The sequence below is a fragment of the Sminthopsis crassicaudata genome, chromosome 1, assembly GCF_048593235.1.
Source record: "Sminthopsis crassicaudata isolate SCR6 chromosome 1, ASM4859323v1, whole genome shotgun sequence".
NCBI lineage: Eukaryota > Metazoa > Chordata > Mammalia > Dasyuromorphia > Dasyuridae > Sminthopsis > Sminthopsis crassicaudata.
In genome coordinates, this window is record NC_133617.1 from 184153673 (window position 1) to 184165956 (window position 12284).

Below are 12284 nucleotides of genomic sequence, written 5' to 3' on the forward strand. Positions count from 1 at the left end.
AAATGTCAAGCTTGCCAGATTCCCTCATAAACAGAACAGATTTGTGCCTCAGGGTGAACAAAGACTGGTGAAACACAATGAAGACTTGGAGCAGAACTGGAGTTCTCCCAGCACAATCCTGAAGAAAGACCCATGTGAAGAGCAATCCATTTGGGCTAGTTCCACAGAAACACCAACTGGGGAACCCTGGGAAGACCTGGATTTGGCTGTAACCTCAGTAGGAGCCACAGATAATGTGAGGAGACTGGGGTCTCAGCCCAGGATTACTGAGGGAATCTTGGCTGATTAGGAAGGCCAGGCATATTTGTGCTGCAGAAATAGGGCCAAGGGAGAAGGAACTAGTGCAACAGGTGAGTGCAGAGGCAATGAGGCAGGGCTGCTGGCTGCAGGCACTTGCAGGAGGGAAGAGCATTTTGTTTGGGCTTCCTTGTCAAAGGGGAGAGCTGAAGTGAAGCTAGAAGTACCATTCTCTCCAGCCCACAATTATAAGTACTTATACTAATAGTTTTCATGTTTAAAAAATGCATTGTCAAAGAAGAAAGAACCCAACTATAGAAACTTACTATGGGAACAGGAAATACCAGAGTTGATCTTCAGAGGACAATATTGAAGTAAAAATTTCTTCTGCCCTAAAGAGTAAAGGAGAGACATTGAATAAAAACTCAAAATAATCAAAATTAAAACCAAAACCACTGTAGGAAAAAAAAAAAAAAAAAAGATTGTGGGGGGAAAAAGTTAACTAGAAAAAGAGATAACAGAGTCTTAAAGATAAAAATAGCTTGTTGAAAATTAAAATTAGGCAAGGGAAAGCCACTGAACTTATAAGAGACAAGAAGTATCAACATAGAATATAAAGAATGAAAAAAAAGAAGAGAATATAAAAAATCTTATAAGAAAAATAACATTTTGAGAACATATCAAGAAGAGAAAATATGAGAATAATTGGACTATTGGAAAGCTCTGATCAAAAAAAGAACCTTGACAATAATTGCAAGAAATAATGCAAGAAAATTGTCCTGGAGTGATAAAACATGAAGAGAAAGTAGAAATAGAAAAAATCCACTGATCACCACCTCAAAGAGATCCTTCGTAAAAAACACATAGAAATATTATTGTCAAATTTTGAAACTTCTAGGTCAAAGAGAAAATTTGGCAAGCATCAAGGGAAGAAAGAAACAATTTAAAAAATTGTTATGCAAAAAATTCAAAAAATAAAAGGTGAGATTAATAAAATTGAAAGTAAAAAAACTATTGAATTAATTAATAAAACTAAGAGTTGGTTTTATGAAAAAACCAACAAAATAGACAAACCCTTAGTAAACCTGATTAAAAAAAGGAAAGAGAAAAAGCAAATTGATAGTCTTGAAAATGAAAAGGGTGAACTCACCACTAATGAAGAGGAAATTAGAACAATAGTTAGGAGCTACTTTGCTCAACTTTATGCCGATAAATTCGATAACTTAAATGAAATGGAAGAATACCTTCAAAAATATAGCTTGCCCAGATTAACAGAGGAAGAAGTAAGTAGTCTAAATAGTCCCATCTCAGAAAAAGAAAGAGACCAAGCTATTAACCAACTTCCTAAGAAAAAGTCCCCAGGACCAGATGGATTTACAGGTGAATTCTACCAAACATTTAAAGAACAACTAACTCCAATGCTATGTAAACTATTTGAAAAAATAGGGATTGAAGGAGTCCTACCAAATTCCTTCTATGACACAGACATGGTACTGATACCTAAACCAGGTAGATCGAAAACTGAGAAAGAAAACTATAGACCAATTTCCTTAATGAATATTGATGCTAAAATCTTAAATAAGATATTAGCAAATAGACTTCAGAAAATCATCCCCAGGATTATTAATACACTATGACCAAGTAGGATTTATACAAGGAATGCAGGGATGCTTCAATATTAGGAAAACTATCATTATAATTGGCCATATTAATAATCAAATTAATAAAAACCATATGATCATCTCAATAGATGCAGAAAAGGCATTTGATAAAATCCAACATCCATTCCTACTAAAAACGCTTGAGAGTATAGGAATAAATGGACTATTCCTTAAAATAATAAGGAGCATATATTTAAAACCTTCAGTAATCATCATATGTAATGGTGATAAACTAGAACCTTTCCCTGTAAGATCAGGAGTGAAACAAGGTTGTCCACTATCACCATTACTATTCAATATAGTACTAGAAACTCTAGCCTTGGCAATAAGAGCCGAGAAAGAGATTCAAGGAATTAGAGTAGGAAATGAAGAAATCAAATTGTCACTTTTCGCAGATAACATGATGGTATACTTAGAGAACCCCAAAGACTCTGGTAAAAAGCTATTAGAAATAATTCAGAATTTTAGCAAAGTGGCAGGATACAAAATAAATCCACATAAATCCTCAGCATTTTTATACATTACCAACACAATCCAACAGCAAGAGATACAAAGAGAAATTCCATTCAAAATAACAGTCTATAGTATAAAATATTTGGGAATATATCTACCAAAGGAGAGTCAGGAATTATATGAGCAAAATTACAAAACACTTGCCACAAAAATAAAGTCAGATTTAAATAATTGGAAAGACATTCAGTGTTCTTGGATAGGCCGAGCGAATATAATAAAGATGACAATACTCCCCAAACTAATCTATTTATTTAGTGCTATACCAATCAGACTCCCAAGAAACTATTTTAATGAGCTAGAAAAAATAACAACAAAATTCATATGGAAGAATAAAAGGTCGAGAATTGCAAGGGAACTAATGAAAAAAAAGTCAGAGGAAGGTGGTCTAAGTGTACCTGATTTAAAGCTATATTATAAAGCAACAGTCACCAAAACCATTTGGTATTGGCTAAGAAATAGACTAGTTGATCAGTGGCATAGGTTAGGTTCACAGGGCAAGATAGTGAATAAAAATAGCAATCTAGTGTTTGACAAACCCAAAGATCCCAAATTTTGGGATAAGAATTCATTATTTGACAAAAACTGCTGGGAAAACTGGAAATTAGTATGGCAGAAACTAGGCATGGACCCACATTTAACACCACATACTAAGATTAGATCAAAATGGGTCCAAGATTTATGCATAAAGAACGAAATCATAAATAAATTGGAGGAACATGGGATGGTTTACCTCTCAGACTTGTGGAGGAGGAAGGAGTTTGTGTCCAAGGGAGAACTAGAGACCATTATTGATCACAAAATAGAACATTTTGATTACACCAAATTAAAAAGTTTCTGCACAAACAAAACTAATGCAAACAAGATTAAAAGGGAAGTAACAAATTGGGAAAACATTTTTACAGTTAAAGGTTCTGATAAAGGCCTCATCTCCAAAATATACAGAGAATTGACTTTAATTTATAAGAAATCAAGCCATTCTCCAATTGATAAATAGTCAAAGGATATGAACAGACAATTTTCAGATGATGAAATTAAAACTATTTCCACTCATATGAAAGAGTGTTCCAAATCACTATTGATCAGAGAAATGCAAATTAAGACAACTCTGAGATACCTCTACACACCTGTCAGATTGGCTAAAATGACAGGAACAAATAACGATGAATGTTGGAGGGGTTGTGGGAAAACTGGGACACTGATGCATTGTTGGTGGAGTTGTGAAAGAATCCAACCATTCTGGAGAGCAATCTGGAACTATGCCCAAAAAGTTATCAAAATGTGCATACCCTTTGACCCAGCCATACTACTACTGGGCTTATTATACCCCAAGGAACTACTAAAGAAGGGAAAGGGACCTGTGTGTGCTAAAATGTTTGTGGCAGCCCTTTTCATAGTGGCTAGAAGCTGGAAGATGAATGGATGTCCATCATTTGGAGAATGGTTGGGTAAACTATGGTATATGAAGGTTATGGAATATTATTGTTCTATAAGAAATGACCAGCAGGAAGAATACAGAGAGGCTTGGAGAGACTTACATCAACTGATGCTGAGTGAAATGAGCAGAACCAGAAGATCATTATACACTTCAACAAGGATACTGTATGAGGATGTATTCTGATGGAAGTGGATATCTTCAACATAGAGAAGAGCTAATCCAATTCCAATTGATTAATGATGGACAGAACCAGCTACATCCAGAAAAGGAACACTGGGAAATGAATGTAAACTGTTATTTTTACCTTCTGAATCCAATTCTTCCTGTGCAACAAAAAATTCGGTTCTACACACATATATTGTATCTAGAATATACTGTAATATATTTAACATAAAAAAAATTGTTATGTACAGATACAATTGTACAGGATTTATTAGCAGCCACAATAAAAGACCACAGGCCCTGGACTCATATATCATATATCCTGACAATCAAAAAAAACTAGACCTGTGGCCAAAAATATCATATCCAGCAAAATTATCCATAATATTAAATGGGAAAAAAAAAGGTCATTTAGTGAACTTGAAGATTTTCAGGACTTTCAACTAAACCTGAATTCAGTAGAAAACATATAAGATCCAATGTTAAAGAGCAATGTCAAGGAAATTAACATGGACAAATTGTTTAGGTGGTTTACATTGAAAAGGATATGATAGGTTTAAAATTGACATCAGCAATTGGGAAGCTCAAAGGAAAGACTGGGCAGAGTTGAGTAGACTCTAAATAAGCAAAACTATCTAGAAAAAGAATAAAAATAGTAACTGTGTTACACAAATGAGGGGTAGAAAAATAGACACAGCGTAGTAGAAGAGGGAGAAGAGCTTGCAGTTCTGAAAACCTACTCACATAGGGAATGGGTTAAAAAAGCATGGTAAACATATATTTCACAAAGATACAGTGCCATCCAAAATCTGTAAAGAAATAATGTTGAAAAGATGGGTGGAGGGGGAAGCAAAGGGTAGAAGACAAGGGCGGGGTGGGTGTGGGTATCCTTGTTAAGTAGCAAGGCAAGTAGCAGAATTATAACAGAGGAGTTAGCAGGAATAGAAAAGAAGAGATGCATCAAAGTTAAAGATTTAATTGAGAGAAATCTACATTATGTGCCAACCATACTGATATTGTTTGTATTGCATGTTTGCATCTACATGCATATATGTTGTATGTGTATCCAAGTATATGTAGATATTTATTCATGTTGCCGTGTGTGTGTGTGTGTGTGTGTGTGTGTGTGTGGATGTGGATCTGTGGGTAGATGTGAATGTATATATTTGTGTGTGGATATGAATATATGTGTGTGTGAGTGTGTATGTGTATTTGTGTGTGAATATATATATACACACACACATATATATGTATGTGTATATATATGTATATAATATATATCTGTGCTTATGTATAGCTTGCTAGGGGGAAGTGGGACGGGGATGAAAGAAGAAAAAAGAATAAAATAAAAAGTAAGCAGCAAAAAAGAAAATAATAAGGAAGCAAAGAACAGGTGGACACTCATGAATATAATTTCTTCTGCTATTATATATCCTTTCTTGAACTGGTAATTTGTTGTTATATATTTTGAATACTACCTGATATCTTGCTGGACACTTGACAATGTTCTGTTCTGTTTTATTTCATTTTCCTTTTTCTGTTTATTCCCTTTTTAAAAATTCTGTTTGTTTTTAATAAAATATTTTTTTAAAAGAAAATGTTAATAAATAAATGAATGAATGAATGAATTGGGGAAGATAAGGATATCTCTGCTGATAAGATACACCCAGCCCAGCTGGGGTTGTGAAGATAAGGCCCTAGGCAAGAAGGGACCAGCATACATTGCATGATTACAGAAGAGTTTAGTTCTTGGTTTTGTTTACAGTAACTGGGGAGAACTGAAGGAGAACCTAAGGCCAGAGGAATCATCCCTTTACCTCAAGACTAGAAGTGATTACTTTACAAGGCACTATAATTTTTTTTTTTTTTTTTTTTTTTTTTAATGAGCAGGCAAAGAAAAAGGAAATCCAACCATAGAAAGTTACTATGGGAATAGAGAAGACCAGGGTTCACCTTCAGAGGAGGATACCAAAGTAAAAAATGCTCCCTCCTATCCCAAAGAGTAATGTCAAATAGTCATTCCTCCCCCCTTCCCCAGGGGAAAAAAAAAAAAAGAAAAAAATAGGACTCAAAAAAGACTTTAAAAATCAAATGACAAAAATTGAGGGGATTTTTTTTTTAATCCAAGAAAAGCAAAAGGATTATGAAAAGAAAATCAATCAACTAGAAAGAAAGAACAAGAATTTTTTTGCTCTTTTCTTTTTCTTTTCTTTCTTTCTTTTTCTTTTTTCTTTTTTTTTTTTTTTTTTTTTTGCTGAGGCAATTAGGGTTAAGAGATTTGCCCAGGGTCATACAGCCAGGAAGTATTTGAGACCAGATTTGAACTCAGATCCTCCTGACTTCAAGGCTAGTGCTGTATCCACTGTGCCACCTAGCTTCCCCTAAGGGTGTAGTAACCATAGTTAAAGGAATTTTTTTCTTTCTTTCTTTCTTTTTTTTTTTTTTTATTTTTTTTTTGCTGAGGCAGTTGCAGTTAAATGACTTGCCCAGGGTCACACAGCTAGGAAGTGTTAATTGTCTGAGGTCAGATTTGAACTCTGGTCTTCCTGACTACAGGCCTGGTACTTTATCCACTGCGTCACCTAACTGCCTGAGAACCCGAATCTTAAGGAAGAAAATGACCCTTTGAAAACTAGAATTGGGCAAGGCTAATTTAGCAAAATTATAAGAGCCCCAAAATAATAAAACAAAATATAAGGAATAGAAAGTTAGAAGAGAAGGTGAGACATTAGAAAATTAACTGATCTGATAACAGATCAAGAAGAGAAAACAAAAATCATTAACTACCTAAAAAAAAAGATTTTAAAAAAGAATTGATGTAATATTTCAAGAAATAAAGAAAATTGTCCTGATTTGTTAGAAAAAAGGGGGGGAAAGTAGAAATAGAAGTAAATATACCAGTTATCACCTGGAAAAGATCATACAATGAAATCATATAGGAGCATTGTAGCTAAATCCCAAAATCCCTAAGTCAAAGAGAAAATTTTACAAGCAACAAGAAAAAAGCAATTCAAATACAGAGGAGTCACAATTGCAGATCAAAATTTCAAGCCCAACAAAGTTAACCATAATACTGAATGAAAAAAAAAAAAAGATATTAAATGAATGACTAGTATTTCAGGATTTCATTGCAAAAAGACATGAACTTAATAGAAAATCTGACTTACAAAATCCAAGAGAAATGTAAGGTGAAAGACTACAAGGGATTTAGTAAAGACAAATAGTTTATGTTTTATATGTGGAAATGTAAACCATATGTCTAAGATTGTCATTAGTGATCGAGTAGTTTGAAAGGAAAATTGGCATAGACTGAGTATGTTGGGATTCTAAAAAGGAAAACTTTGCAGGAAACAAGGGTTATATTAGGGATGAGGGCTGGTAGTTCTAGAAATCTATTCACATCAGATCAGAATTAAAGGAGAGAACAACATATACATTTAGAAGGGAATTTTAAAATCTTCCAAATTTATAAAGAAATCAGAAGGTAAGGGAATAGGATAAGGGGACCAGATACAGATAGGTCTGTAGATTAATAGGAATGGGATTAGAGTGGGAAGAGAGGAAATGGAGAATCCTAGGTGGGGGAAAGGGGGAGAGTAGGTTAAGTAAAAGGAAGGTAAGATAGAAGTAGAGGAGTTAGGAGGGTTAGGAAATAAGAGATACACATAAGCATAATAATAATGATCAGAATAGAATTTATTAGGTAAAAAAGCCAGGGAAGTAACCATGATTTTTAGATGAAGTTAAAGCTAAAATAGGTTTAATCAAAAAAGAATAGGGAAACTACAGTATATGTCAGCCATATTAATCAGTATTGCTTTAGATTTTGTAAGATAGACAGAATAAGGTTGGAAGATTGCTGTGTTTTAGGAAATAATGAGTTGGTGGATTTAGAAAAATATGAAAAGACTTGTTTTTATGAAGGAAGGTGTTATCCACCTTCAGAGAAACAGAGAACAAACAAGGATAGTATGGTTTTACATAAATGTTTATGCATGAATATGTGCATGATTATAGATATTGTTTATTCATATGTATGTATGTATATATCTGCATATGTGTATGTAAATATATCTGCTTAATTGTAGCCCTCTTTGGGGAGGGAAAAAAATAAAATTAAAAGTACAAAGCAGAATACAAAAGAAAATCTGAGGAAGCTCTGAACACAATATGAAGCATTTTTTATAAATATATGACATATTTATATAGAGAGGACATGTTCTATATATGTATATGTTATATTTCTCATAATGGAAATGCATTGCTTTATATTTTGAATCTTCAAGTTCTGCTATGCACACATGGCACTTTTTTTTTCTTTTTCTATTTTGTATTTTAGTCTTGATATAAAGTATAAATTGAATGCTATTTTTTAAAAAAGCAAAAGTTGGTCACATGAGAATATATACAGTAACTCAAAGTAGTAGCAAGGAAAATGAGATTAAGTAGTGATCCTTGCTGTTGTTCAGTCATGTCTAACTTTTCATGACCTCATTTCGGCTTTTCTTGGCAAAAATACTGTAGTAATTTGCCATTTCCTTCTCCAACTCATTTTGCATATAAAGAAACTAAAACAAATAGGGTTAAGTGACTTGCTCAGAATCACACAGCTAAATTAGTGCCTAAAGTTATTTTGAACTCACAAAGATGAGTCTTCCTGATTCTAGAGCCCAGCACTCTATTCACTGTGCCACCTTGCTGCCCTACTGTATTTCTTTTCAGGAACAAATAATTATTCATTTGTAACTAGCATATTAATTACCAGTGTGGATGTATGTGTTATTAAGCATGTAAAAACATTTTCTTCTAATAAGTATGTCAAGCTCGCTACAGAAATAAACCAATGGATTATCATAGCAACCCAAATATTTGAGTAGAGATCTGCAGATGTCATATGTCTTTCACAGAACATGTCCACAGCTCACACCAGCTTCTGCCATTTTGACACTGTACTATATAACACGATAGAAAAAACAACACTGTATCAATTCTTAGCATAATAGTACTGGTTAGTTTATAATTAGTACAAAGATGAGAAGGGGAAAACCCTAAGTGTATTTGAAAGATTACTTTATGATTCCTCATAAAAGGACTCCCAGTATACTTTCTGAACACAAATGCAATTTATTCTTTCATAACAATGCTGTGATTGTACCACATAAGGTGATTGCTGACAAGAATGTACATATGTTCTATAAAGAATATATTTGGTAAAAACCCCTTGCACTAACATCACATCTATGTATTTTGCTTTTAGTGAACTGCTATCCTGGAATACATAGGTGACTTTTTGACAGAATAATTTGTCTCTGACAGAAGTAGTAAGAGAAATCTTGTGTAAGAGAACAAAATGACTTCAGCCTCAAATAAATAGAGGCGTAACTCTGAAATACTTTAGTTTTATTAAGTAATCAGTTATAATTCAGTCATTCATACTTGTCAGTTGTTATCATCTTCCAGACTTTTTAGTACCTGTTTTCAACCTAGACCACTATTTTGTTCCTAAATACTTTCTAAATTGACCTCTTGCAGGCCTCAAGTGATTCTTCATTTTTAGAGAGTATTAGAATTTGAAAACAAACTCATGATCACTGTCTTCATATAATTTGTAATTGTACATCTTGAATATTTTCCCTCTCAACCTTATTTTTCCAGAATAGAATTTTGAAGACTAGTTTGTTTTAATACTAAGGTGTCAGAAAAAATTTATTTCATCTGCCCTCTTTCTGCTTTTCTGGTCCTCTTCAACCTTAATCCCTATCTTGTTCACTGCAATGCAGTGACCCTGGCTTCCTTGATGTTCCTTAAACAAGATACTTATCTCTCATTTCTTGTCATTTTTAATGATTATCCTCTATGCCTGGAACTTTCTCCCTCCTCATCTGCACATTTTGCCTTCCTTGAAGTCTCCACTAAAATCAAACAGTCAGTAAATAATTATTAAGTACCTGCTATTACTGCCGGGTATTGTGCTAAGCACTAGTAATACAAAAAGCCAAGACAGTCCCTGGCTGCTTGGAGCTGACAATCAAGTGGAGGAACAGTTAAATGTAATTACTTCAGTTATGAAACTATTACCCCAAAACCAAACTTTTTTACTTTATTTTTAGAAAATTCAGTAATTTATAACTTTCCTGGATACAAGCATGCTTCCCCATCAATATTTGTAATCTTATCAAATGTATTCATTCTTCATTTTAAAAGTCATAAATAAGTCTCTTTCTACTCTATTGATACCTATGACATTTGAAATCTGTTCAGTCCACAGAAGTATATTTTATTAATACTTACTTTACCTGAAGGACAAAGTGAGGATGTGTTACTCAGATACTAAGTTGGATTCTCATGGATAATTGAGGGGGAACAGCAAAAAATTGTAATAGAGGGACTTTCCTTTGGGAATACCCTATAGGCTGTGCCAAGTTTACTCTAGTTATTGATAGTGACAAGAAACTCATTGTCTCTGCTCCCATAATATATCATAGGAATTTTCTGAGAGTTATTCTTTTGAAAAACACTTTTTTAATCTTTTAGGAAACATGAAAATGGGTACTTGCCTAGTAGGGACCATGCCTAAGTGTGAAGGAGCAGGTCAGTTCTCCAAAAACCCTCACAGCTGTGACTCATAACACACTTGAAGGAATTGCAAACCAGCTTTTACTGACACAGATGTTGCTTGGGAATTGGGAAAGAAATGAATTGGAGGCAAGGGGCAGGGTCAGAGAATGCAACTGCCTTTCAGTCTCATTATCATCCTCTCACATGAAGGGATCTATTCTGCTGGGCAGAATTAGATCCCCAGCAGTCACTAGCAGGTTGCTCCTGTAACACTTACCTGTCTTGATCTGCTACTATTTCATAGCCTTTATTCTTTATTTCCTTACTGTTGTTAGTCATAACTTCTCTGTGTATAAAACTGATTGAAATTTGCTGACATAATTTTCTCTTATTACACAATTTTCCTTAGTCCAGAATACTTTTTTTTTTTTATGTGTGATTTTTTGTTTTTAAATCAGAAGGGTTTTGAAATTTTAACTTTGATAATATCCAGTAAAGAATTTAAAATATTTATGTAAAGCAGTTCAGATATAGAATTAAAAGTCTAATTTTCAAATATATTTTTTCATCCTTTTACTAATCATTTTTCTTTTATTTTAATGGTTTTCCTGTCTTCTCAAGTTTCTAGTCTTCAAATTAAAATCCCATTTTCTACAAGAAGCCAAAACTGATCCCTCTTACTCCTAACCCTTTTTCCTCTGAGATTACCTGCAATTTAACATATATATCTTGTTTGTGTATAGTTGCTTTCATGTTGTCTTTCCTTTTAGAATGACCTCCCTGAAAACAGGGACTGATTTTGCCTTTCTTTGAAACCATCCTGTTTAGTACAATGTTAAGACATACAGTAGATACTTCCTAATTTGAATTTATTTGACTCAAATTTTTCAATTCTTAGCATAATAGTACTGGTTAGTTTATAATTAGTACAAAGATGAGAAGGGGAAAACCCTAAGTGTATTTGAAAGATTACTTTGTAATTCTTCCATCTTGGCAGACATTAAAGCAGTAGTCAAGGGAAGTTTTAGAAAGCATTCTCACCTTCTAAAAACTGCTTTGACCCTTTATAAAAATTTTTTTTCTGCATTATTAGAATGGTTTCATTTATCTATATAATAAACACATGTAACTTGAGGTTTCAGGGCTTTTATTGTAGTTTGAGATGTTTTCTTGTGAATTTAGGATAATTGATTGTAATGTCCAGGCTAGCTTTCTGGAGGATCTTGGGAGCAGTGAGAGTCCTTGGTTGCTGGAACTCTGTCTTCCCAGAAATTAGCTGGAGTCAGGATTACCAAACATCTTTATTCTTGGTCTTTTGGGGTCGCTGCCAGGGGATTAAATCTAGCAATCTCCACACCACCTTCCTCTCTCCCCACCTCCGGGAGAATGCCTCAATTTCCTCCTCCTACTCCACCCACACAAGTCACTTCCCCTTCTTTGTCCCACCAATAGAGCCAGCACAGAATAGTTGGGGAGGGTCATCCTTCAAACATGTTATTAGAGAATTGTCCAATTGGCAATTAGTCTCATGCTCCATTATCCAAGTGCATTTGCTCAGTTCTAGCCCTTTACACTTGATCTTAATGAAGGAGGCAGGAGAGCCACCAGAGGCTGATTAAAGATGGAATGTCTCTCTTCCAGTCCTTCTTAGCCCTTATATACCTTATTGTAATTACATCATTACAGCATACTGATTATGTGTGAACTTAGAGAACCAT

The 12284-nt window shown here is 34.0% G+C and overlaps 1 protein-coding gene across 3 annotated transcripts in view; it reads left to right on the forward strand.

Moving 5' to 3' along the window:
- CDKAL1 (CDKAL1 threonylcarbamoyladenosine tRNA methylthiotransferase) overlaps nucleotides 1-12284 on the forward strand; it is a 625067-nt gene that overhangs the window by 427549 nt on the left and 185234 nt on the right. The window lies entirely within an intron of this gene.